A 24,469-nucleotide genomic window follows, 5' to 3' on the forward strand; every position below is an offset into this window, starting at 1 on the left:
GCTCGACCGACTGAGCCACCCAGGTGCCCCATTTTTAAAATGATTTTTAATGTTAGGTGTTTCGGGGTTCAGCTATTGTCACACCTTTGGTTTTGAGACAAAAAACTTCTAGCTTTGAGGAAAGGTAATTTGCTTCCAGATGGTGCAGTCCTGCCTTTTCTTGAAGCTGAAGACGACTTCTCTCTTCGACTTTCTTGCTTTCCTGTGAGTGGAAGCTTCTGCCTTTGGGCTGGTGGAGTATTATATTTAATGGCAGAAAAGCTAAAGCACTGAACATGACATTACGTAGACTGTGAAGATGATGAGTCCATTGTAACTGCCTTGACCTTTAGTGTGAATGCCCGTGAGTCACCCTGCACCCTGCGTCCCGGGTTCAGGAAGCCCGGCAAATGATGCAATGGGGAACTTATCTGGAATAATTAAAAAGCCCCAACTTCAGCCTCCCTTGCATTTATCCTTCCTGAAGCTCTACGATGTGAACTTCTGATTATACTGAGCTGGTGATGAGATCATCCATGGAACAAGGAAGCCTTGGGAAAGGAGGAGGGTAGATTGGCCTCCAGCAGGGAGTTAAAAACCTGCTGTACAGGTTCTAGAAAAGTGGGGTCAGAGGGGTTGGGCTTAAGATATACAAAGGTTTTGCTGGGTGATGGATGATTTGGGACTTGAAGGAGCTATCCAGCTTCTGTAGTCTGAAAGTTCCTTTCTTAGGCTGAGAAGAGGCATGGTGGGCATTATAAACAGAGCAATCACATGTAACTTGAACGCTGGAAGACACTATTTGGCTTTTGGTTTGAGTGTAAAGTAATCATGAGACTTTCATGTGAGGAACACTTAGACAGCAGATGAATTGTCAGAATGTTCTAGAGTTACTGTGCCTGCCTCCAAGATGGGCAACGGGACCTCTTCCTTACAGCTGATCTTTCAGAGAATGCCTTTGACATTGTGCTGCGTACAGAAGAAAGGGCCATACTGGGAGGAAGTGGTAGGTTCTGGACCATTTTTTGTTGGAGATGGGAAATATCCTGTTACCACCGTGTCTCTTAAATCACACCTTAGGAAGTATCTAGAAAGTGACGTCGCAGGAAAAATGTTGTTATAATTGAATAGGTGCCATTTGCAGACTCTTAAAAATTTGGGGGACACTGTCATAAGTAGATCACACTGGAGTCGGCTTCTGTGAAGTCGGATGGGTTCTGACATGGAAAACCTCTTGTCGCTGGAATTTTCTTGTTTTAATTTTTTTTTGAAGTGTGGAGCCTGCAACAGGGGTTGAACTCATGACCCTGAGATCAAGACCTGAGCTGAGATCAAGAGTCAGATGCTTCACTAACCGAGCCACCCTGGCGCCACTGGAAATTCCTTGTTTTAGAACACTTGGATGCCCCGGCCCCTGTGCCGTGAGACATTCACCTGTTCTGGAAGGAGACTGCCGCCCTCCGCTCCCCCTCACAGGGACTGTGTGAGGAGGCCCAAGATAATGGTGGAGTGACAGAGATCACTTTCCCTCCGCTGCTCTTGGTTCTCATCCTCTCTTCTGTGATTGGTTTGCACTTCTAGACTTGACCGAACATTCCCATTTACCGAGTCCATTCCTCTCAACAAGCCAAGGGTTACAGAGGTCCGCTGTGAGGTTAAAGCTTTCTGGATGTTTTGTCCTGTTGGTTTCAGAGAGGGTATGTTTCAGTAGCTAGTAAAGCTTCCCTACGTCTGTTTTCCAGAATTTGGACTAAATCAACAACGTTACATTAAAGTGATTAAGAAGATTCCCAGCCCTTGGTCACTGGGACTGCCATTTGATGATTTCTGAGATAGTAAAGGTCTTCCGGTTACATATTTAATGCTGGAGAATTTATACATGGATGTCCTGCGATACCATGAGCATAAGCTAAAAATGCTTATTAACGTCAAGTTTCCTTAACTCCAAATCGCCTTGTGAAGACGCATCCAGAAATTTTTAAAATTGGACCCATGATTCATCTTCTGCTTGTGTATTTCTTTCCTGTAATTATATGAACATTTCCACAGATGGGCAGACGTCATTTACATAGAGTGGTCGTGTTATTAGGAACACAATATCCCCTTGTGCTGATGTACCACGGTTCTTGCTAAGTTGGTCACTGATGTGGGGTATCTGGTCTGTCTCTCGTTTTCTCTATGACAGATATGAAGGGACATAGAGAAGGGGCCGTTCTTGCTAGGATCGTCGCGCATCTGTTGAATATAATATGCCAGGCATGACGTCAGAGGCTGTGGCACGTGAAACAAAGGCCGTTGAGACACAGAGCGCTGTAGGAGATGAGAGGTGTGGGGGATGCTTTCTGTCTAGGGAGAACAAGGAAGGCCGCGTGGAAGAGAGGCATTTGATTCTGGGTCTTAAGAATGGGGCCCCTGGGTGGCTCAGTCGGTTAAGCATCTGCCTTCAGCTCAGGTCGTGATCTCAGGGTCCTGGGATCGAGCCCTGCATCAGGCTCCTTGCTCAGTGGGGAGCCTTCTTCTCCCTCTCCCTCTGCCTGCTGCTCCCTCTGCTTTACCCTCTCTCTGTCAAATAAATAAATAAAATCTCCTTAAAGAAAAGAGTAGTTAAGAATGGCAAATATGGGAAAATTGAACCCCCCCCAAGGAGCAGGGTGAGCAGTTTCAGAGTATTGTGACTGGAGTGTGTTGGATCCATCTGCCAACGAGCCCAAGATGCACTTTGCTAGAAAATATCGCACTACAAGAACGTGTCCTAATGGGTTTCGGGAAGAGTCTATATGAGAAGTGTATGATCAAAATGTTGCTGAAGAGATGCTTTATAGGAAAATATGTTACTAGATTCTCACCTCCTATTTGCCAGTCACTTTTTGATCTTCCTTAAGGGTGATTCTGCAGATCAGTCCTATGAGGGAGTCTTAATTTTGGATTTCCTGGTGACAGAGAGAGGCACCGGACGGTGTGCCACTTCCCGTAAAATACAGGGAGCCATGCACGTGCGTACAAGCACCTACAGTTCCTTTGGTTTTGCTTGGGTAGACCAAGCATTTTGGGGATAGATATGCCACATGGGCCAGTGCTGAGACAAAAGAAAGAAGACTCCATCCCCTGAGGAATCTAACAGGTTAATTGGAGAAAGAATCCCAATCAATAATCACAACAATAAAAACAAAGTCTCAGCAATATGTTAAGCTCCTTGAAGTTGCACATAGAGGGGGCCCAGGGAGGATGCATCTCGCAGTGGTGGGGTGGGGGGTGGGAATACCAGGGAAGACTTCTGAAAGAGGAAGTGTCTACACAGGGCCTTAAAGACTGGGGCAGAAAGCCGACGGAGCCCTGGTGTGGCAGGCAGCACAGTCAGCCCGGGCCGAGGCATGAAAATCAGAGAACGTAAACACGAGGGGAAGGAAATTGTGTATGTTTATATGTATATACTGTCCTGGTGGGGAGAGACCAGGTAATACCTGCCTGTGAACGCCGTGCCTTAGGGAAACTCTCAGTGCCGGGGCGGGGGTGGGGAGGGAAGAAGGCTGGATCCGATTTACCCAGGAAGTGAGTGGGATGGTGCAGGCTAGGGACGGTGAGCCCGGTGACAAGGGAGAGGAAGGAGTGGAGAAGGGCCCAGGTGGCCAACTCTCCCTTGGTGCTTTGCAGTATGAGGAAATGAGCAGCTTACTCAGGAGGCCACTGTGCCCAGAACGGCTTTGTGGGCGGGCGCCTACCTGGTGAGGAGGATTGTGTTAGGGTCAGGCCGTAGTTAGCATGGGGGAGAGAAGTGCTAACGAGATTAGCTTGTCTCGATGGCATTTGGGGGAGCCCCAGGTCTGTCTGTGTGACATGGCCCTGTGTCCTGACTCCCTCCCCATGAGCGGGGCTGGCGGTTCAGCAAGCTTCACCACATACTGGCTTCCAGTTCTGGCTTTTACCATTCAGCCAGTTTGATCCAATCAGTATGAGTATGTTTTCCCCTTTAAAAGACCAGAAGGTGGCTGGGTGGTTCAGTCGGTTGGGCTGCTGACTTTTGATTTTGGCTCAGTTCATGATCGCAGGGTCCTGGGATCCCCCTGAGTTGGGCTCCACACTCGGGGGGTCAGGGGGAGGTTCTGCTTCTGGATTCTCTCCCTCTGCCCTTCCCCATGCACTCTCTCGCTCTCTCCAATAAATAAATAAATCTTAAAAGAAAAGAAAAGACCAGAAGGGAAGAAAAGCCATGGAGCTTTCCCCTGATACAGATTGAATTTTATATGTAGAATATTTACTTTAAATATATATATGTTGTATAAAAATTCTAAAAATTAAAAATACAAGAGGCAAAAATACACTAGAGCTTTCATATGATCACTGAAGCAGAAAAGGAGAACCAGTATTCATGGGGTCTTGGAATGGGTTCGTCCACTCAGCATGCACGTACACGTGTGTCATATACTGTTCCCATAGTTGTGGAAACATAGGAGAAGAGAAACAAAGTCTTGCTCTCCTGGTGTTTACACTCTGGTGGATTTGGACGAGGTGTGACCGGCTCCTGAGTGGTTTTTAAAAACTAAGAAGAAACTGGTGAAATGTGGCTGTTCACCCAGATTTTTTATTTTTGAGTGTTTTATAAAGCCCAAGGAACCCTTGGGAGCTACAGCCAATTATATGAGTTTTCCTGGGTCATTCTTTAAAGCTGGCTCTTCGAGGGGTGCTTAGTCAATGACACCCTCTTTCGCCTCCCAGAGTCCCTCTGCGTGCTGTGGGTCATTCAGAATGGCCCCAAGGTGGAATCTGGCATTTCGTAATCTGCTGGAAGACAGGTGGAGACAGGTGGGGACGTCTGCTCACACAGGTTCGATTGGGCACCTCTCGAGTGGGCCTGTTCGTTCTTGCGCAGATGCCTGTTTCCACCCTGCTCGTGGTCCAGCTGCACATACCTGCCTCACCCCAGTCCCGGAGGCCAGACTCGTTGTCTTCACGCGGCCCAGAAGCAAAGTTCCAGAACAGTCTGCTTCCCATCCATGCTATACGATCCTCTGTGAGGTTTCACTGTCCTCGTCCTCCTAACGTACTGTGCTGGGACTGAAAGTCACTGTAGGGGTAGCAGGGATTTTTAAGCAAAGAAAAAGCACTGAAATGGGCAATAATGTTGAGATAAGAAGTATCCGAGGAACTGCTACCCTTACTGGGCTGTGTATATATAACTTTTGTTTTTCCTTGTAGAAAGCTGCGTGTGAATGTGTGTGTGTGTGTGTGTGTGTGTGTGTAGGGTGATGAGTGTGTGTGACTTTCCACTACCATGGAAGCTTTGAAGGAGAGAATGTAAACTTTCAGAATTGTAACAGGGATGACTTCCTTTGATGGTTAGCACGTCACAACAGAACAATTTTCCTTTATTCATATGTGTGTAGTCAGTCTCTTAAAGACCTAAAGGAACTCTGTTGGCTTAAAAAAAAAATCCCTATTGACCAATGTTATGTATAGAAAAATGTCATTGTTTTAGAGCATTGGAGATGAAGATGGCCACCGTCAGGGCGTGTGTGCATGGCACGAGTGTCCAGACAGTTGGAGACAAGGGGGGGCTCCGTCTACAGTCTCTACTTCAGGACCAGCCCAGTCATCCTCCAGGCTGATTGGGTCTTTCTTCCAGCCGAGGGGATAAACAGGACAGATTTTTAGGGTTATCAGTCTTTAGGGTGGAGCTGTTGAACCACACCTGAAAAAGCTACCTAGACGAGGCCAACTCATAAAGTTGCCTAAGAGCCTCCACCCCGGTCGATGGCCTAGATAGTCTCCAAGGGAGTGAACTGCGCCAGTGTCAAGCCTTTAGTGGGATAATGGATGCATTCATCCACATCCCTCCGATACTACGGCATTTTCTTGGATGGAACCCTGAGAAATAACACATGAGCACCTACTCATGCCTCTCGTTAGCTTTCTGGGTCACTGCTGGCCTCCTGCCATCTACTTCCTAGCTCAGCTGCCTTTTGGGACCTGAGCCTTTGTGAGGTTATGGAAAATGTTTATGTTCTTAAAAGCCCAACCGGAAGAAAAATGACCACTACCCTTTCAGAAAGTTGGCTGAAGGACTGTCTGCCCATGTAGCATTTGGCTTTGACCAGAAGAAATTTACCATGTTATTAAGCTGATAATTGCAGGGATATTGCCATAATACCACTGTACTGTTGTAATTTGGAAAGTACTTTGATAAGATTATGGTTTATACATTATATGGATTTGTTTGTAAATCCTTGCGGGAGTTCTGTTAACTTTAGATTGGGGTCTCAAGTCTATTTTAAATAGATTCGTAGACATTGATTGTGCTACCGTATTTTGCCTTTTAACCCACTGGTGGTACTTGCATTTCCTCTAATGGACTCCACTAAAATTTAGGAAAGCTTATAAATTCCAGTTGAGTTAACTCTAAATAAAGAAGAAGAAGGTCAATATCTTCTTTTGGAACCAGAGCCAAAGTGATTTTCCTCTTACCCCTGGTTAGCAAGTAGGTTGTATTTCTTTGTTAAAGAAAATCAACAAAATACTTCCAGATTGCTTATAAATTTTGTCACCCTAATATAAGCATCTTATTGTAATTTGGTTTTCATTTCATTTTAATTTTTGATGTTTTGTTTATTTAAGCAATCTCTATACCCCACATGGGGCTTGAACTCATGACCTTGAGATCAAGAGTCACATGCTCTCCTGACTGAGCCAGCCAGGCTCCCCCAGTTTTCTTTCATTTTATTGATGTGGTGTATTTGGAATACCGTTTTTACTTCATGTGCATCAGTTTTCCAGGGTTTGACAAAGCCTCTACGATGATGCTGGTAAGTAATGTTGAATCATGGTCATGCGCTATAATCTCTAAACCATCTTTCTAATGTTAAACACGGAGATCATGTCTAACTCTCCGATAATTTAGACCCCATGGCGGTACAATCTTAGTTACTCTGGGATAAAAATCACAGAAATCACTAGGTCAAAAGTAGCAGCATGGTTTGATTTGGTGAGAGAGTTTATGATTACCAAAGACTCTTTCTAGATTATAAAAGTACTACACGATCATCCTCCTAAATTAGAATGGTGTAGAAGTATATAAAATTAAGATTCTTCCCAGGACTTCGATCCCACTTTGCAAAAGCAAGCCGTGGTGAGCCATTAGGCCAAGGTTATGTGGGATGAGAAAAGGTGGTTCTATAAAGTACCGGCTTATTTGTCTGACTGAAGAAGTGGAATCCAAACAGTTCTCTCTTTGGACAAGGTGAAGAGGTGCGCTTTGTTGGTTTTCTGTAGCAGCTGGTTTGACACAGTGCAATTTCCTGTGGTCATGATGTTCCTGCCCCCTTGACTGTGGTCAAGAGATGGCTAGAAGTGGCAGGCCCCCGCTTTTCAGCACCTAAGGGTCATTGAAGAATCCTTGCAGATAAGAGAGGAATTGTAGATCCTGAGCCCGGTGTGACGCCTGGAGGGGTGGCGGAGGAGCGGGGGTGGGGGGTGGGGGGTGGGGGGTGAGGGTGGAGTTCAAGGGTGTTTAGCAAAGAACACGGTCCTGGCTGTACACTGTCTGTGACGTGAGCATCTTTGACATTTGACTTCATCTGCTGAACCCCTTGGTAGAAACCACGTTTGGCATCTTTTCCACTTTTTTAGGAAATGTGATTGAACAAAGGGAAAGAAACCAATTTATAAGACCACTTTTTGGAAAGGAAGTCATTTCCTCCATGAGCTTATGGAAGAAAAATACAGTGGTGTTTTCCCATTGGGTTGTTTCATTGAATTGTTTTGAATGAGTCACCTTTGGAAGGAGGTGTCCTCTGTGTCCTGTATGTGTTCACTTACTCTGCTATCATTTGGTTACGTGGTCACCTGCCCACCGGGCCTGTCTTCAGCCCCACGTCTGAAGGGAAGGTTGGCCTGACATGTGTGGCCCGTCTTTGGCCTTCAGAGATGTTAGCCGTCAGTCCCCAGAGTTCAGTTTGCTAGTCTTGGGCCCAGCCCACAGCTTTGGACCGGTAAAAACAGTAGGCAAGCTAGAGGCTTGTTTAGGGAGTCAGAAAGCTGTCATCGACCTGAGTCCTGCTCCCTGGGCCGGCTTCCTCGCAGACTCTCTGCTTTAGTTTCCAACTTGTAAAATTGGGTGTCTGAGCATATCTCCCAGGTTCCGTCTAGGACCCAGGGAGGACAAGGTAGGGGCCTCTAGTGATGCCTGAAACCGGTATAAGAACCATGAGACCACCCGTGTCCTCTGCCCTCAGCCCACACAGCGGATGAACTCCAAACAGAAGCCACCAAAAACCTTAGCTTCCCTTCACCTTTGATTGAAGGAGAGCATCTCTCATCACATGGACGAGAAGGCTCGAATTCAGAACCTCAGATCCTGATTCTCTGACCTTCGGATTCCATTTCTGAGGGTTTTTTGTTTTTTTTTTTTTTTTAAATTATTTCACAGTTTATCTTCTCAGTAAATTTTCCGTATCTTTATCGTCTTTACCCTCTAACCTTGTGTGCCCCTGTGCATTGCAAACTAGGATGCAGGGAGAGAAGACCTGCTTTTATTTGCGTATGAGCCCGTGCATTGCTTCGGCGCCTCCCGCACCCACCCACCACACCCCTGCTCTGTGCTCTGCCGGCGGGGGCAATGGACATTTTGCGCTTTAGGCCGATCTGGAGAAAATACAGACCAAGCGTGGTGACTCTTGGGTGGAGGATGGGAATGTAGTTTTTACGATCTGGTTTTTTTTTTTTTTTTAACAGCCAGTTATTAGAAATAAGAAAGGGAATCTCGACACCAAGTCAGAGATGTCCCAGTGGCAGATTCTCATGGGGTCTTGTTCTCGAAGCAGCACTAGTGGAAGGCAGTTCAGAGGCCGGAAGCAGGACTTCCAGATCAGCCTGTCGTAGGAGGTGATAAGGTAGCCAGCCGTGCTAGGTGTTTCTTGCAAGAGAAGGGAATGCCTTTGGGATTTTGGTGTTATCTCATGCTGGTTGCTGTAACAGTTTCTATCAGCCCTTGAACAAGCCGTTGTATTAAAAAAAAAAAAAAAAAAAACCTTTCGTATAAAAAATATTGTAATTTGGAATACACGGACCACTTTGGAAGGGGATAAAATAACGCAGTGCGACAGTGCATTTGTGGGATGGGAATTCTAGAAGCTGCAGGAATTGAACCAGAAATCTCAAGGCAAAGACACCTTCCAAGGCCGTCCTGGAACGTGATGGGCGCGCAGTTCTAAGTGAGTCATGGCTCCAGTGACGGTGCTTGTCTGAGCCTCGGTTCAGCCCGTCAGCCATCCTGGTAATGAGGTAACGAGAGGTAAGTGAGCCCCAGGAGTCACCGTGCCCTGTGACATCTGCCTGCCCTGGGCTTGGAAGCTGCCCGGGGTCCCAGCGGCCGCGGCGTACCCAGACCGGGGACGGTCCTGGCTTCCGTGCTGTACCCAGTCCCGGCTCAGAGCACAGTGTTCGATGGCTTGGAGAGGCGTGCAGAGCGAAATTAGACATCAATGGGTGAGGACGTTGGGACAGCAGGAAAGAGCAAGAAGGGGAAGTCAGGAAGGAAGAGAGGGACCGCGTGTACGGTGTCCTGTAAATTCGCGGGAGACGGGCCCCCAGTTGGCCCCCACGCTCCCCGCCAGCCAAGGCAAAGGGAGAAGCACGACCAGCCGCGCAGGCACAGCCGCAGTAAGATTCAGTACGTGACTTAGGAAGAGCACGCGTACTCCCCACGCAGGGGACAGTGGCCGAGCTGTCAACGATGTGCTGACCTTAGGCAGGGCTTAACAGCCCCTACTGGGGGCAGAGCACTGTTGGCGGATTTCACGGGAAATGGACCTGCCTGTTTGCCTCCGTTCACGCTCCTTTGTGAAGTTTGACTAATTACGGAGGCAGGTAACACAGCCTGCAGACTCTCAGTGAGGGACACTCAAACGCAGGATACTTAACACCTCCTGATTAGAAAGACTGGGTTCCCGAGCTCCCACATGGTTGGCACTTTCTGGTGGCAGGACAGGATTCACTAGGTGGCAGTATCAACAGCCTTTTGGGATGTTAAAGAGAGGTTCATGCATCTCTCAAGTCCTGAAAATGCAGAAAAGCAGGCAAACCGTTTTCGCTGATGGCATTTGTGCCTCCCCCGCCCCCCACTTTTGTTCGTGGCTGGGAGCAGCTGCTGTCTGTAGTAGCTGCTGGCATGTGGGGGGGCTCCCCCCACCAGGAGCACTTTTCGCAAGAAGCGGATCGCCCACCGTGCATGCTCGCCGTCCTCCTGGCTTGAATCCCCGCCCATCACAGGGCCCTTGTCGCTTCATGGTCACTCCGGACCAGCCGTGGGATAATGGCACAGGTGCCATCATGTGTGTAGCTTGTGGGGATAATTTGTGGACCCCCTGTGTTTGCGCATTTATTGTCTCCAGCACCAAACAGCATAATGTCTCTCAGGAAGTGTGATTTTTGTTTCCAATTAGGTGAAAATCTTTTGCCCATTTCCTTTTTTGAGGAGAGATGACATTCTCAGCCTGGTTTTTTGTTGTTGTTGTTGTTTGTTTTGTTTTGTTTTGTTTTTTAATCATAATGGTATAAAATTAACAACATTTGGTTGAAGTTTAGGATCTCTGTGGCCTGCCTCAGGCAGCCTGTGAGAAGGTTAGGAGGACTGGTCTTTGTCCTGTTCACTGGGGCATTTTATTGACAGCAGCTCTGCTGGTGTTCAGAGTGAGAGAATCCTTCATTGTGTGGGGCTGCCTGTCCCCTGCGTTGCAGGTTTTGTTCCGCATCCCTGGGCCCTGTCCACGACATGCCAGGAGTGCCCCTCTGGGACCACCCAGTAATGCACGGTTCCCTGCGTTTCCTTAAGGCCTTGAAGCGGGGGAGGTGGGTCTGCCCAGGGGTGGGAGCAGCTAGAGGCTTTGCTGTACCTCGTGGGGCTTGTGGAATTTACTGGGCAGAATCTTGTAAAGAAATGTGTGTTGGTAACCTTATATTTATTTATTTAAAGATTTTATTTATTTATTGGACAGACAGAGATCACAAGAAGGCAGAGAGGCATGTTGTGGGGGGAAGGAGCAGGCTCCCCACTGAGCGGGGAGCCTGATGTGGGGCTCGATCCCATGACCCTGGGATCATGACCTGAGCCGGAGGCAGAGGCTTTAACCCACTGAGCCACCCAGGTGTCCTGTAACTTTATATTTAAAAACAAAACAAAACAAAACCACACACAACCATAACTGCGTCACCTAAAATTTCTCATTTTCATTTATTTAGGGGTTGTCATGTCAATTGTACAAAAACACAATTTTTTCTAAAGATTGTATTTATTTTAGAGAGAGAGAGAGAGAGAGAGAGGCAGCACTAGCCGGAGGCGCAGAGGGAGAGAGAGAGAATCCTAAGCAGGCTCCATGCTGAGCGCAGAGCCTGACGTGGGGCTCGATCCCAGGACGCCGAGACCATGACCTGAGCCCAACCCGGGAGTCGGGTGGTTCACCGACTGTGCCACCGAGGCGTCCCCACACAATTTTGTGTACATGTAGAACTTGTTGGTGTGCTTTCTGTATAAGCCCCGGATGCACTTTGCCTGCGCTCCTTGCCTCTCTTTCACCCACATGTCCCGTCCAGATCGTTCCTTTTCCTCCACCCTGCCCCCCCCCCCCTTCTTGAAAGTTACAACCATTTCTTTCTCTCTCCGGTGAATTTGAGTATCATTTTCTTGAGAACGATGAAGTGTCCTTTTTTGTATCTTCAACTGAAACGGTTAACATCCAGATAACTCAAAGGTGAGTCGTATTCTTTGCTGTTTTAGTCCGACATCATCGGTTCTCACTTTTTTGCTTGACTTTTCCCCTCCCTCGAAACTTTAATTGGGTGAGAGGAATCCTTGCCTGTGTGCATTCACTGTCTTCTGCCCTGGAGTGATGGCTTGCCGTCCACATGGTACTCATTTATAAATTGGGCTCGTTGAAAAGAGTGTCTTGTCTTGTCTTGTCTTGTCTTGTCTTGTCTTTTCCTTTCTTGTTCTTTTCTCATGAGCTAGACCAAAAACACCCCTTGAGCTTGAGACCTGGACCTTAGAATTCCCAGATGCCCTCATGGTACCTAGCCCAAGGGCCAGTCCTTGGTAAAGGCGTGATGAATGGATGTGTTTCCTCTTATTTTCCCTCGTGGGCCTTTGCACTGATGCAGTCAGGACCAGCTTCTGGATGTAGGTTAGGTCACATAAGTTATGGCCAAGACATCAGAAGCAAATTTTAGATCTTTGATGTCTAAAGGCAAAAGACAGGGTAGAGGGGATCCCAGATGGCCCCTGACCTAACAACAACCCATGAGTAAGGAGGACTGTAAACCTGTGGCATTGCCACAGCTATGCCAGCTGGTGCTGTGAGTTCCGCCCCTGAGCGGATCCCCGGCACCTCATGGACAGACCTCTCCCAGCACCACGGGTGACATGTTATGTGACAGCAGGGACTTTGGCAACCATCGCATCAGTGTTACTTGTCCCCACGCTCCCACCCCTGGCATCAGCCTGGCCCCACACCCCTGACTGAAGCTCCGTGTAGAAACACTGCTTGATGCCAAAGTGTCTGCTCGTCCGGATGGAATTTTCAAGTTGAGGTCATCTTGGGGACTTGGTTTATGAGGCTTTTCACTTTGATCCAGGCCTAGAACTACTGTGTCACGAGCTGTGTCCATGGGGAACTGAAGTGAAGACTGTGACAGTCAGTCCCGTGACTGCTCAGCAGCTGGTTGTCAGTCTGGCTACTCACGTCTGGAGCCACTGGACTAAAGATGGCGGGTCTCATGCCGACTGTTAGACTAGATGCTTGGAATGCTGTCAGATTGCTATCAAAGTGCGTAACCTGGGTTTGCAGTTCAGTCCACAAAAACCTTTATTTTGCTTGTCCAAGCGGTCATTTAACCGAACAGCTTCTTGTCTCCTCACGCTGTAAAGACTTCTATTCATCTGGTCCCTACCACATCTCACCACGGATTCTCTGAATACTTCCTGTCGTCCAAACATCAGCTGAGCTTTATGAAGAGCCCTGTGTGAGTCCGCTCAAAACCCGTCAAGGCGGTAATTATTCTACATGACCCCAGAGCTCACTGGGTTTCAGAACCACAGCTGATTTCTCACTATGCTGCATGTTCACCATGGGTCCGCTGTAGCTCTGCTTAGTGCTGACCTCAGTCCGGTGCGGGAACAGCCTCTGTCTACGTCGTTGTTCCTCTTCAGAGCAGGAGAAGAAGAGAACAAGGTGACCATTCATGCCAGCTCTGCTTGTTTTCTCCTGGAAGTAATGCATGGTCATTGGTCATCGTCCGGAGCTAGTCGTGTGACCATACTTGAATTCAGCTGGGTGGTGGTATGTAATTCCTGCTTCGGAAGGGGCAGGAAATTTTGGTGAAGAGTAGTGTAACCACCACTTTTCTGAGAACGCAAGATCTTCATATTCTGAGAGTGTTTGTTTCCTTTTTCAAAATATAGTTCCAAAAGGGAATGGTGGGCCCGTTAGGTTGATTTTTTTCGTTCCTATAAAGAACCTACTATGGTATCTAATAGAGTTTATGATCTATTTATTTGAGCTATCTTTAAAATTAAAGTTATTTTACTGTGTCCAATTCTTTTATTGGTGGCTTCACAGTTTGTGTCCTACACCTGTCCCTTGTTGGCTTTGCTGTTCAGCACTTATTTTTCAAAACCAGACATGTCTATCATCTTCACGAGGTAAATGGAGTCAGTGGAGGGGACGGATCAGGAAGAGGAAATTAGGGCATGACAGATGTCTAAGGTCCTGGCTTCTCTTTCCATATTATTTGTCTCCAGAATGTCAGTCCTGGCTTCTGTGGGTGTCTCTGTGTAGTCTGAGGAGTTACTTCTGCTCTTGGCCACAGGAAGAGCCCAGTGTCACCTTTACACCTAGTCAGTGGTGAGAAGGAGCCAGCCACCTCCTCTTTCAGCCGGCTCTAGTCAGGGGGAGGTAAAAGCAAAATGGGCTGGTAGAAAAAACTGCTTCCTTGGCTGAATTCTCCCCACCGTCGACTTACAGCGGGTAGGCTGATGCCGCGCACCTATCGTCTTTGGCAAAAACGCAGCTCCACGGGCCAGTTCCTGACACGTCCCTATGCACACTTTGAATTGCTTCTTCTGTTTTCCACTTTTCCTGCTCAGGTTTCTCTTGGGAGTGGGTCCCACTTAGGACTTATCACTTCCGTCAGAATGGCAACACATCTTTATGGAGTGGAATATGTGACGGGAAGAGGGTGTGGGCAGGGTCGGGGGAGGAGTGAATCCTGGCTGCTGTCCGTCAACAGTATTTACAGACCCACCCGCCGGATGCCAAGCTGATTGTGGGCAGTTATCAACGAGATGTGTCGGGCCCGCCTGCCTCCTGCTTTTCTGCACCCTGCGTGTCTGACCTCATACTCAAGCTTCTTTCTGCTGATACTCCCCGTGGAATTCAAGCTGAAGCTCCTTTGGGTGCAGATCAATACTCCCAAGAATAAAGTAGACAGCTCCAGACCCCCTGTGTTCCAAAACTGTGCCATTCCTTGAGAAAGGCAGTGGCCTCTGTTCCAGGACATAATTTTTTTAAGCAAAGACTGCCATCTTTTAAAATATGTATATATTCACTCCTCAGCACCTGATTGACCGCCTCACACACCCACAGTAGGGATCCAAGAAATGATTTTTAAACGATGATGAGTGACAGAGCTTTCTCAGTTTAAAAAAAAAAAAAAAAAAAAAAAGTCTTCACCCACAGTCCCCTGATTTGTCACCCAGGAAGGGCTTCTTTGATTCGGTGGGAAGGCTTATGCGCTCTCGGTGGGGAGGTGGCTTTTCTCTCCTGGCTCCCTAACTAAGCTCCTGTCTCTCCTGAGGCAAAATTGGCTTCACCCGATTCTCCCAAGTACAATCTGCTGCTTCTCGTAGCTTGAACAGACTTCATGGACCACCTTAAATCAGAGAGTGAGTTTGTGGAAACCGAGAAGTAGGGAATTAACGACGAACCTTCACTTACTGTGGCTCAGAAACCCACGGACTTCACGTTTCCTGAACTTAAGTTCACTGTCTGTTTTGTAAAAATCCACAGCACCCTTGGGAGAAAAAAATGATCATACGAAGTGCAAGCCTCTGTTGATAAGGAAACGTTGACCCAGGTCACTTCAAATCTTCTTGTAGAGCTGACTCTGGTTGATTCTGTAGACTCAATACTTATTTCAAAGGAGTAGAAGACATTTCTAGTATTCTGAATTGGTGGATGTGGGGGGGTCTCTTATCTATGCCTTGAGAATGGTTTTTTAAAATGTTGTTTTTAAAGATTTTATTTATTAGAGAGAGAGAATGAGCAATGGGGAGGGGCAGAGGGAGAGGGAGAAGCAGGCTCACCGCTGAGCAGGGACCCCGACGCCTACACTGGGCAGATCCCAGAACCCTGGGATCATGACCCGAACTGAAGGCAGACACTTAACCAACTTCGCGACGCGGGCGCCCCTAAAATGTTCTTTTTCAAACCATACAGTCTGTAGAGGCACAATCCTTAATCTAACCTGTTGGGTGGATAGTGAGCGGGACAGAATGAGGTTGGCCGAAATCCCAGCTGTGACACTGTAACATCTTCCTCGGGACAGCTGCTCTGTGTAATTGGCTCTTTGTATATCCTCAAATTTGGGTCAGCCCAGTTGCTTTATGCTCTGAAAATGGGTATTTTCAACAGAAGAGCTGACATTCCTTCAGAATAGCTAAATGTGCCTTTCTCTTAGGATCAGACGAACCACTGTATACAATCGTAGTAGCTTTCCAGTGTTCAACTAGGGACTGAGTGGATAAAGATACTTCCTGACCCACAAGTAGTTCTGCCTTTGACTTATGGGGCGCATACAGAGTGCAGATCGTGGATGGCCTCAAGTCAGCCTTACTGAACAGTTCAAGGGTTTTATAATACAATAGATTCCCATGTTAAATGCTAATATTTACTGAAATATTAGCAATTTGCTATAATCTTAAAATACCGTAAGAGACTCTCCTCTGCAAGATTGTTTCTCTATGTATCCAGCTGGTTTAGCGTCTTCTGTTGTGTGCTTTGTTGTCTGGTTCAGGTCTGGGCAAGCCAAAGGACTTTGTGCAGGCCCTAGTGTCTTCTGAAATGCTCTCACTCTGTATTACTCAGGGTCATTAAGCACATGCCAGTCCTGTCTTGGAGTGGGGCATTAACTCTTTAACCACCCAGCACCTGAAACCTGATTTCAGGGGCCCAGGAGAGCAACAAGTAATCCTTTGCAAGGAAAGCAAAAAAAAAGAAAAGAAAAAGAAAAACGAATTTTTTTTTTAATTAAATATTGTGGTCACATCAAATAGCAGTGTACGGTTTGAAAGAATAAAAAGTGCTGTGTCTTTTCTCAGCCCTATGAATAGTTTTGCTGTTGACCTAAATACAGGGCTCAGGCTGGCTCACCTAACTAACTTAATTCTGTATTGGAAACGAGTCATCACTTGATTTACCAGAGGGAAACCTCTTGGGCCAAATTCTCTAATCTGTTGTCTCGCATCTGGTCTGTGTAGATCCTTGCTTAAGGGCTAACTTGCACACATCCTTCCAGAATGCCTAATACCAGAAATCTAAAGTCTTGAATCCAGTCTGTCTCCTTAACTGGAAGCCACCTAGTGGCTGGGTAAGAATTTTACGTAGGGCCTCATCTGATAAGAGTCGCCCAACAGCGGACAGCTGTCAGATCCCGTGTTAGACCCAACGGTTAGTACTTGCAATGCAAGATAAATGAATCATTTTAAGGTATTTATATCTGCTCTGCCCAAATCGTATCATTAAACTTGAGCTTTATGAATCATTACTGACTATATAGTAAAACGAGTGTCAGCAAAACCCCAAGGTGCTCTGGAGTCCGGCGTGTGTTCTCTGTGATACTGACTTAGCAAGTGTGGAAGCTCTTATGTCATCACGACAGGGAAGAATCCGAGTCCAGCCGGAGATTTCACACCCTGGGAACCATCGAAAAGAACAAAAGACCCAAAGGCCTCAAGCCTCTGTCGTTTTGTTCTGGGAAATCTCTGTTGTCAAATGTTCCAGGAGAAGCCGTTCCAGGCAGCTAGAGATGAGAAACCGAAGCCCCACGATAACCCAGGCCTTCCCTTCCCATGACTGACCTTCCCAGGTCTTCCTGCAGCCAGAGGACAGCCAGATTTCTTCTCTTTTTCTCTCAGGGAGAACATGGGTTGCCCTCTTCTTTCTGAAGGAGAGTTTGCCCTGCGAGCACCTGCCCCCCGCTTTCCAGCCCTACCTGGCTTGCTCCTACAGTGCCTTGACCTTCACACACAGGCTGTGCCCTCGCCGGTGGAGGGAGACAGTCCAGACACGGGTGACGAGGAAGCCCACGTGCCGGCTTTCTGCCGGTTGGCTTTGGTTTGCCCTGGGGACCTCTGCTATTGCTTACACCTCTTGGGAAGAGAGAGAGAGAGAGAACAAACCCAGAGCACTGCCTTCTGAAACCTAGGACAGAAGAAGGGACAGGCTCTCCCTGACAGGACAGGCAGCTTATAGCTGAAAACTCATTTACTGGGTTCTTATGCTTTGTAACCATTTTTGAAGGTCCTTAAGCTCCTGCTGGAGCTCCTCTCCTGTTTGGAGGGAGAGCCTATGAGAGCGGATGAGAAGGTGTTTTGGAAGAGCTTTTCTAGGGGTGTCGTCTTTCCCAGTGACGGGTAAGCTTCTGTGGCTCCCATTCAGCATGTAACTGGGCTTTGCACGATTCCATAGCCGTGAAAATTAAGCCTAATTATTGATTGTTCCCTCTCCCTAGAGTGGAACCGGAACCCCACTGCTTGGGCGCCATCTTGCCTCTTCAGTTCTGAGCAGACAGAGATTGCCATAGTGGGTTAGGTTACTGTGGCTAAACCTTGGCTGTACATCTTCAGAATCCCTGAGTAGTTGGGTTTTTTGTTTGTTTGTTTTAAATAGACTTGCCCAGGCTTCACCCCAAACCTTGGGGATCAGCGTCTCCTGAGTTGGCAGACGGGCTTAGGTATCCGGGTGCTTGCCCTCCAGGAGCTTACACACAGCCTGGTGGAGGAGACACAAGGGTAGACATCCAGTTACGTGGTATTGATCATGCCCCAGGGGGTCTGGGCTTCCAGTTATGTGCAAGCCACTGCCGTTCATAGAACATTCCCCTTGTACTTGGTGCTGGGTATATGATTCCATGTTTTGTTATCACCTTGCAAAGTATGCTTTTAGTTGCTGCTGTGCTGATAAGTATTAGTACACATGCATGGTCCCAAGCCAGCTGGGGACAGCACCGAGAAGCAGATGCTGGGCTGCCCCACCTCAGAGCCTGTGCGTGTCTCGGACCTCCCTTCTGCCCCAGGACCACACGTAGTGCTAAGGCTCCGTCCCTCCCGCAGGTGAGCACGCCTGCTTTGACTCCTTGTACCCCCGGATCCTGTCAGCACCCTTTTCAGTATCCTGAGAGTCTCTGTTTGTCTAAAAGCCATTTTCTCCATTTTTTCTTTTCCTGCGAGTCTTCTTTTGAAAACTAGAACTCTTGGTTCGGTAAGAATACTATGTGTACATTTAAACGGGATTTCACCGATACAGAAGAACAGAGAGGGGAAGATAAAAATAATTCTAGACTTCGACTGGATTTCTGAACCGTTACCTCTGGGTAGTAACATCTTGGCTGTAAAAGCCTGTTTGACCACCCACACGTTGCTATACTAGTGTACAAATCTGTGTAAAGTTTCATGTTTAGAAGCCTCCCGTGGGTTGAAGTGCTAGTTTTTTCAGTAGTCCTCTGAAGTTAAAGACAAAAGGAGGGTATCTTTGTAAATAGAAGAGAGATACAAGAGGTAAGTGGTTTCTATAAGTTCGGAGGCTGATACCTCGTAGATAGTTACTGGCAGAGGTCACCACATGTAAGTGGGGTCTTGGGGTTCATGGCCCACTGCCCTCCATGCTTGGTGGCTGTACAGAAGCTACAGATTACGACAGAATGCACATCTAGCATGGTGCTCAGGGACATGTAGAATCATGAGTTTCAAGATGGGCTTGTACACATTTTTCTTTTTTTTTCTTTTTTAATAGGAACTTTGTATTTCATTAAAATTGTTTTCAGCCTTTCTTTGTGCTTCCAGATACAGGGTGCTGCTCTTAGAGCTTTTGTTGCCCAGCTAGGTCATGGAACTTAACAAGGGATGAAAATAAAAAAGGGAGAGGTGCCTGGCCTCAGCCTGTGAAGCATCTGCCTCAGCACAGGTCATGATCAAGTCCCGCATCCAGCTCCTCCTTGCCCAGTGAGGCGCCTGCTTCTCTGCCTCGCTTGCTTTCTCTGACAAATAAATAAAATCTTAAAAAAAAAAAAAAAGAAAAGAAAAAGAGAGAAGAAGGGAATAAGGGAGTCGTAGTCTCTTTTGGGCCAACCAAGTAATACCTGAAGCCTAGTGAAATGTATTTGAAATGGATGACTTGTGTGTTCAGTCTCTGTGCAGACTTCCCTTGGAGCAGAAAGAAGCTAGTCACCTTAGCATCTCATTGTTCCGTGCCCTTCTTGGGCTCTCTGTGATGGGACCCTGTGCGCGGTGGAGTGAATAATGGCCATGATGTCCGTGGGCAGAAATAAGGCTTGGGTCCTGCTCTAGAAGAAGCTTAAAAATCCAGTGGGAGCAAACAGTAAATGCAGAAATAATTACTTAATTTCAAATGGATCTAGCATGCATCTAGAGAGCTGAGTAGAAGCACCTGAAAAAGTTGCATTAAAAAATAACAAACCAGGAAGTCCTTTAAAAATAACTTAATAACAACCACAGAAATCTTTTTCTTTTCTTTTTCTTTTTTTTTTAAAGATTTTATTTATTTATTTGACAGAGAGACAGAGATTACAAGTAGGCATAGAGGCAGGTGGTCGGAGGGTGGGGGAAGCAGACTATCCACTGAGCAGAGAGCCCGATGGAGGGTTCGATCCCAGGACCCTGAGACTATCACCTGAGCCGAAGGCAGAGGTTTACCCCATTGAGCCAGCCAGGCGCCCCCACAGAAATCTTTCTTACCAGACCAGCAGTGAGAGCCCCATCTCTAAGTACCCGTGTCCACCCAGACAGTCTTTAGTTTGAGGCTTAAATCTTGACGCAGACTAACGTTAAGCCCTTGAGCAAACTAAACTTTTTTTCCCTTAACTTCTAACTTCTAAATTATAAAATGACACCGGAGCCCAAGATGAGTGTCTACAAAGCTGGAATCCGTAAGATGCTGGGGAATCCGAAAGGTCCCACTGAGGGTCTACAGCACCTAAGGACTGTTTATTTTCCAGGCAGACCCTCCGAGCCCACGGAGGTGTCTCGTCTTTGGCAACAATTCCTGCAGATAAGAGCCAGATTTCCTCCTGGAGGAAAAGACAGCTACCATCAAGAAAAAGTTTGTTTAAACATTTTTTTTAGTATGTTTTCCTAAGCCCTTATCAAGTAGGGTACCTAGATAAGAACAGTTAAGTATTTAGCTGTAAGCCAGCAGTGGAGAATTGGAACTATTTAAATCTGTAAGAACTTGAGTCCAACAAAAATGCTGGCTGACAGCCTGCCCGAGGTGAAATAAACCTTGTTTCCAGGTTTCCCAGAAAAATTGTTTTTTTATGGGCCTCAGCTCAGACCTCCACGTGCGTGCCGTGTGTGTGTGTGTGTGTGTGTGTGTGTGTGTGCTCTTTTCATCCAAGGAAACCTGTAGGTTGCGTCTTCTGATGGTTGTCCATTGTCATAAGTTCTGTCTTGATACGTACCTGATTCTTCACGGAACGTCTAGAAAAGGCCAAACTGGAGGTTGTCTGATCACTTTTTCTGAGGTGGTGTTTTGGACAGCTCTCTGCGTTTCCCTGGTTTGTTAACTAAAATAGCCGCCTTAGCAATGTCCTGAAATAGTTTCCCAAACAAGTGTTCAGAATAAAATGAACAGAAAGTGTCAGGCATCCCCGGCCAAACATGGATCATGCTTTCAAAGGATCTGTCTCCCGAGGCGCCTGGCTGGCTCGGTTGGTGGAGCCTGCGACGCTTGGTCCGGGGGGTCATGAGTTCAAGCCCCACATTGGGCATGGAGATTTCTTAGAAGTAAATTCTTAATATTAAAAAAAAAAAAATGGTCTTCTGAGTGTTATCTTGAGGGTGACACTGTGTAAACGAAGACTCAGAATTTCGCCCTTTCTCCAGAGAGCTCCTGTTTCCCTCAAGCACAGACGCTTGGAATAGTCTGGACCACTCACGCTGGAACTGGAGACCCACGTCTTCGGCCCATGGTTTCTCCCTGTCAGACTGGTACCTTCTTTCCCCTCCTGATTCGAGCTGTGCTTTGGCAAAGACCTCCTTTCCTTATCGGTTCCTGTTAGCCTGACAGGCAGATGCCAGGACATTCCAGGACATCTAGACGTCAGCCTCTGTCTCCCAAAGGGGCTGTTTGATGATGCAGAGTGTCCTTGTGCTCAGCGTTGAGCAACCCCGCCATTTTGAAGCTCCCTCTCTTCTCTCCTGACTGACCCCAATGTCAAGCTGGCTCTTGGAACCTTCCTTCAGTTATTTTGGTTGTGTTGTAGGTGTGAGTTTCAGGGGGACCAAGGGTGGGCATCTGGGATCTGTGTCCTTGCTTGCGCTTTATAAAGACCTCACGTCCTAGGCTGGTGGGCTTTATTTTCCCCATCTTTTCTTTGTTCGACAGCAGTGGTAACCAGCCCTCAGGGATTTAGAGCTAAATAGGGTTAGGGCCACATGTGAACAGTATTTATTTATTCCTTAATAAGGATTTATTAAGTCCCTAATGTTTGCATAGTCCTCTGCCAAATGAAAATCATTTTTAAAAAAAGTGTTGTTTTTGTTTTTAAGAAAACACAGGATATGACTAAAGGAGACCTTCAGGATATTTATCTGTAGAGTAGTAAGTATAAACTTTTATAGGCACAGTGCTTTCGTGCTATACAAAACACTACTGAAATACAATCATTCGTTTCATTTCCTCGGTAATCCTCGGCGAGGTGTTTTCTGCATTTTACTGACTTGAATCTAAGCTGAGCTGAGCTTCTCTCCCGGCTTCTGAAGCCAGAAAGACCAGCGCGCGGAGGCTGAACCCCAGACCCCAGGCTGCTGGTTGGGACCTGCTGCCAGCTGGGGGGGTCTGGCTGCCCCGCGTTGGTCATGTGCTCTCTTCCCCTGCTGTATTTTTGTTCCCAGGTGCTCTGACACATTAATGTCTCTGAAACAGGATACGTCCTGTACCCACCATGGAGGTCCACTTCTTTCCCAGAGTTGGCATCTGCCGGTCACGGGGGGGCGCTACAAACGGAGACCATGGTTTGCAGCCCTGCGGGAGGGCGTTTGGACCACACTGCAGATGTGAATTCAGAATGCACATCCGGGGGGGTGGGGCGGGGGCACCGGCTCTGCTTCAAACCCTAGGGCAGAGATCCCCCTCCACACCCAGTACCAATACCAAGCTCTCCCCGACGTCCCATTCTGCACGGTGGGCTTACTTCTCTGTGGCTCTTTGGTGCCCTCGTCTAAGGGGGGCCTCTCCTCAACTCCCCATCTTGCGTGCTTTTGCTTTATTGGGGGTACGTAAAGCAATGCCCACCTCATGATGGTGACATGTCACATTTGATAAAACGTGGTGTTGGGTGGTGGGAGTCCCTCTGGATGGCTGTCGGTGGCGGGCGGCGTAGCACTGTTTGCCTTCAGCAGAAAAGTGGGTGCTCCCTGCTCCCCATTGCCTAGCCTGAGGCTTGCTGATTGGCTAAGACAAAGCCAGCCTGTATCACCGTTCACTGTCCCTGACCCCCAGCCTTCCTGGCGGCTGCCTAACTTCGTTTCTTGCTGTTTGCACGCAGGAGACAGAAATACAATGTAAATAAATATTTCTACATGTAATTAAGCAACAAGCTGTAAAAATAGTCATTTGCCATCTGCTCACATGCGTTGCTAGGAAAAGATGACATTTTCTGATTCAGTAACTTAACTGCTCTCCTGCCTCCTTTTGGATGCATCACAGACAAACAAATTGTAAATACCCAAACATGTGTCCAGAGAGAAAAGGCCTCCTTATCTAGAGCAAATATGAATAACAAATGTCTGATTCTCCCTCCTGCTGGGGAGGGAGCCAGACAGCTGCCCCATTCTCAGTGACGGGTGCCCAGCTGTAGCCTCGGGTGCAAACTTGTGGGCGCTGAGACACCTCATTGGCATCTAGAGAGACAGGTGGGTGACAAAGCGGAGAGGGGAATGGGCGCAAGCCCTGTCTGTATCCAGGGAAGGGAAAGTATTGTAGATAGCAGATGGCTCGCTTAGTGAGTGCCCTCTGTATGTCAGGCACTGTGCTAGGTGCTTGGTGTGTATTACTAGCTCATCTGCTGGGGATCTGACTGCTCCTGTTAAGAACAAAGGGAATAATGATAAGAATAAAAGGTAATCATCAAATGCAGCCACAGGGGCAAGGTGAGCAATGCGGAGTGGGAGAGGCTGCAGGAAACTTGTTTGAAACCCTGGGCTCCAAGGTTTTCTAACAAAAAGGCCAGGTCAAGCTGTGACTGGTTGGTGGGAGCAGATGGCTTGGTGGGAGCAGTTCTAGGAGCGATGAAGACCTTGTGCTGTTGCTTTGGTTCCGTGACACCAAGTTTTGAATCCCACCCACTCACAAGTATTTTCTTAGCCCTTTGCCCTTGAGACAGAGGGCATGAAATCACAAGTTGAGCTGCGAGCAGATTAAATATACAGTACGGTTATGCCCTGCAAACAGAATGATCTGTGGAAGTTATGAAGGGCTCTGTGGCCTCCTGAGCATCCCAGGATCCGGGGGTCTCCCCTGAACAGCCCTAACCAGGCTTCCATGCCATAGAATTCCACTTCAAGAGTCATGTCTTCTCCTTTCTCTTGGACGTTCGTCAGCTCTGTACCCTTGGGCCCAACCATCCTGCACCACTAGTCTCCAGCCCAGACCTCTCTCTGCCCCATCACTTCTGTACGCTTCCATGATGGAGGGATTCCCAAGGAGTGCCTTGTTCCCCCGAGATGCAGGCCTTTTTCTTTAGTTCCACCCAAGTGGTAATTCCTAAAAATGAACACAGTCCTGCAGCTTCTGGGCTCATGTGACATTCAGTGGCTCCTGGGCTCATGTGACGTTCAGTGACTCTGAATACTTTCAGAACAAAATCTAAACTCCTTGGCTCCGTAGACAAAGCCCTTAGTCATCCAGCTCTTGCATATTTTAATTCCCCGCAGCTCCCTCACACCACCCCCCTCCTGGGGGCTCTTGCTTTTCTGTCTGCTGCCTGTCTTCTTTGAAGACTACACTTCCTTCCCTTCAGGGCCAGCTCTCCCAGCGTCAACACTGCTTTCAAGGGCGATGCCCTCCGATAACCCCTTCCCACAGCGCAGTTTGGTTTATCTCCCTCCCCTCTGTGCTCTGGAGCTCTCAGCGGATGCCTCTTGGAGAACTCTTAACATGCAGTTAGATTCCAGTATGTCCTAACTTCCCTTCGGTTGCTCCTCTGTCCGTGA

The 24,469-nt window shown here is 47.6% G+C and overlaps 1 protein-coding gene across 3 annotated transcripts in view; it reads left to right on the forward strand.

Moving 5' to 3' along the window:
* Positions 1-24,469, forward strand: part of KANK1 (KN motif and ankyrin repeat domains 1) — a 195,941-nt gene that overhangs the window by 84,076 nt on the left and 87,396 nt on the right. The window contains exon 1 of one of the 3 annotated variants that reach the window (XM_032306224.1): positions 11,635-11,717. The exons of the other annotated variants lie outside the window; for them this stretch is intronic. The gene's annotated coding sequence lies outside the window, so the exon portion shown is untranslated. Of the gene's footprint in view, positions 1-11,634; positions 11,718-24,469 lie in introns of those variants that run through there. 3 annotated transcript variants of the gene reach the window in all.

This window comes from Mustela erminea, chromosome 12, assembly GCF_009829155.1.
Source record: "Mustela erminea isolate mMusErm1 chromosome 12, mMusErm1.Pri, whole genome shotgun sequence".
Classification (NCBI taxonomy): domain Eukaryota; kingdom Metazoa; phylum Chordata; class Mammalia; order Carnivora; family Mustelidae; genus Mustela; species Mustela erminea.